The sequence below is a fragment of the Bos taurus genome, chromosome 4 (assembly GCF_002263795.3).
Source record: "Bos taurus isolate L1 Dominette 01449 registration number 42190680 breed Hereford chromosome 4, ARS-UCD2.0, whole genome shotgun sequence".
NCBI lineage: Eukaryota > Metazoa > Chordata > Mammalia > Artiodactyla > Bovidae > Bos > Bos taurus.
In genome coordinates this window covers 67,803,662-67,807,328 of record NC_037331.1, presented here as the reverse complement: position 1 = coordinate 67,807,328, position 3,667 = coordinate 67,803,662, and positions in this window count along the sequence as shown.

Below are 3,667 nucleotides of genomic sequence, written 5' to 3'. Positions count from 1 at the left end.
GCTTACTTTTCCAGCCATTCATCTACGGGTGGTCATGTGACCCAGTTTGACTATGGGCTTCTGGAAGAGTTTACCTTCTTGCCTGGAGCCATCTTTTGAACCCTGAAGAGACGTGACTAAGGATGAATGCCTACACGAAGCAGAAGGATGGAAGGGGCCTAGGTCCCTGATAACATCACAAATTCTTCAAACCAAAGAGGCTACCTTGTTCAGCAAGCAATAAATGTGCTTATGGCTTAAGTTACTTTTGGCGACCTCTTCTGTTACCCACGGCAAAAATCATTCCTAGGAAAGTGGCATGCATTAATCCAATATAAGGGATTTTCAATTCTCTATTTCATTTTGATTGTGTATACACTTTTTAAATTCTTCACTCAAGAGAAAGAAGTTTTAAGAGTGTGCTCATTACACTGATAGATTGGAAGACAGAAGTCTACAATGCTTCCACTCCCTTCAGGATAAAATGTGCACGGGCAGTTCAGTACCTGTTTGGACAGTCTGGAGAAGGCCTGGTCAGCTCCTTCAGCTGTGGCTCCATTTCTTGCTGCCCACTCTTGGCATGGCATTGCAATGAAGTCCCTTTGGCCTGGACTGGATCTGAAGAACCACGAGCAATAGTAGTGAGGATCATGAAGTTTTTGTTTTTTTAAAGCATCTTGAAGTTTTAATAAAGCTTCATGTTTGGAAAAAAATATTACTTACAACATGCTTTTCCTTTAAGCAATTTATGTTAATATAAAAGTATCCTAAAGAAAAATTAGATACAGCAGTGGGGGCATGTTATATTTTTCTCAAACAGATACGGCACTTTTATTAGAATCCTAATGAAATGTATACCCATAAAAAGTGCGTTTCCTGCCCTCTACCCCCACAAGTTAAATATGGCCGACAGTCATGTGTAGAGAATACCCGAGCCAACTCCACTGAATAACGTGTCGTCTGAGGTCTGCCATCACCTGACAGGATAAAGCTAATCCGAATCGACTGCATGTCATGTTTTTATGACATGGAGCTATTGAAAAGTACAGGAATAATTAACTGGAAATGTAATGGAGGAAGCTGTCTCTGAGCTTGGGCTGTCACAGAGCGTAACACCTGATATGGCTTCCTTGAGCACCAGGCCCGCTGCAATAACACTTTTTATGCTACTTTCTAAAGAAACTGGTGACTCAAGTCGTCCATCAGTGCAATTTGTTCTGAAGAGAGCATGACAGCTGTGGCAGGTACCAAACAGAGGTGCCTTGTTCCTCTGAGTGACACTAATTATGGGTAAGGGCTTTGTAAACATGCCTCTCTGTTCGAGGGAAGTGAACAACATATAGTAAAGCACCAGCATAACCAAAATGACGTCCATAAATAAATAGAAAATAACGGCACTTTTCTAATTGAATGCAGATAGGTAAATAAATCAGGGGGCACTTAAGCCTGCTTTGGATACAATGAGTCATTTTCTACTCCTTGACAAAGTGAAAAAGGCAATTGGCTCTTGGAGTTTACCCAGATGTGGCATGCTGGAAAGAAGGCTTTCCACCTCTACAGCTGCTATCTCAATGAAAAGTGTGTATATGGTTACAACACACATAGCTGTGTGCTTATATGGGTTTCTGTGCAAGTCTCCCTCAACTTACCAATAAATTTTATGTTACGACATTCTTTTTGTCAATGGTTTGGCACTCTGGCATTTAACTAGAGAACTGATAAACATGCTGATTATTTACCCAAGCTAGCCCACCAAAGATAAGCTGAACTTGAACACAAATAAACCCACTGGGCAATTAATAGGCATGTGGACATCACTTAACCTGAGAAGATACACTCATCTATTGTAGGTAGTTAGACTTGCATTCAGCTGTAAGTGAGAGAAATACCAAGATAACAGCTTGGACTGATAGAAATTCCTTTCTGTCTCCTGTGAAAATACATGCAGATGGTTCGGGGCACCTACGATGCTCAGGGGGTCAGGTAGCCAGACTTTCTGTACTGTGCTGTTTCACCATGGATGGTCCGCACCCCAGGGTCATCACAGTGAGTGCTGTGTTTCAGCAACAGGATGGAGAACAACTGACAAGGGCACACCTGCATGTTTCTTGGTCAGATTCCTAGAAGCCGCCACGTGACACTTGTCACCCCAGAGCTAAGTCATATGGCTATATCTAGCTGCAAAGGGCTAATGATGTGTCTCCATCCCTGGAGGGAAAGAAGGTTATTACTATAAAGAAGCGAGCACGGATACTGAGAAGACTACTGGTAAGCTCTGCATCCATGTTCCTACTGAGGAAGAAAGCTGTTTTGTAGCTTGTAATAGATAAAACCTCCTGCTTCCCTGGACTATTCCCATTTTCCTCATTCTTTACCTAAATCCCTCACTAAAACCACAGAAAGAGATACTTGATGTAGGCCAAGAAACAAATCTTAAATGGAAGAATTTTTCTTGCTCTCCGGAGAGGGGTGATGGGAAGGCTGCCCTACTGGTTCCTTCTTTCCAAATCTTACTTTGCTGATGTCCAAATTCCATCACACATCTTTCTTCAGTGTGAGTGAGCAACTTCCTCTAGGAATAACTTTCAATGTCTATCAGCTTTTTACACTTTAATTTGAATGGGTTTTCTGACTTTCCTATCTATTCTTGAGAGCAGAAAGAGATGGGATGGGACTGCCTATCTAATTTATTGGAGATGAAGGCAGGTATATTAAATTAGATATTTATATGAATTTTTTAGGATTTGGCTATTCGCAGTCTTTGGTTAAGAATTTTATTAACGTGTTTTTTTTTTTTTTTAAGGAACACTTTTTTCCATGGGGTCTTTTTTCACTTAAGCAATTAAATGATAAAGTAGAAAATATTACCCTAAACCTTCTCTTCCTTTCCTGCTGAGTTTTTATTTCTTTGTTTAGAGATACATGACTTTGTGTGAGTATATATCAGTTAGGAAATGCACTTTGAGGGCATGGAATGTATGCATTAGAATTATTCTATGTATGACAAGAGCTAAGTAAATACAGTATTGTGCCAGGAGTTCATTGCGGAAGCAGTTGCTTGGAATAGCATTTAGTGCCATTCTATCCAAGTCAGAGCTTTCATTGAAGAATTCTCGGAAGCGGCTATAGCTCATAAAAGGGAGGAAAGATTTCTAAAATGAAAGGAGAGGGCATTTTGGGGAGTGATGAACTGAACAGGGTATATGAGCAGAATTCAAGCTCACATCGCCATATTCAGTGTGTACTGATTGACAGCAGAGGAGGAAGCCAGGTGAAGGAAACCCATGTTGGATTCTACAGTAAAGGAGCTGATAGCCTTTTACTGAGCACCTGCTGAATGGCATATAGTCTCCGAGGTGTCTCAGAAATAGACCTTCATTTAGGCTTCACACAAGCACAATTATCTAGTTTCACAGATGAAAAAACTGAGACCAAAAGAAATGAAAGACAAAGTAAAAACTGGGGCTTGAATACAGTCTGCTGACTTCACGGGCTCTGTCTACTAAACCTCACAGGGTTTGACACAAGAGAGGCAGAAAGATGAGCTGGTCAAGTGGTTTAACCTGGGGCTCCTGCTCACAGCCCTCACATCTCCCACTCCCAGCAGTTACACTTTCATCAAAACTGGGCCAGCTGCTGTGTCTCCAGGACTTGACATGGCCTTTAGCAGCTGAGGAGGCCAGTGATG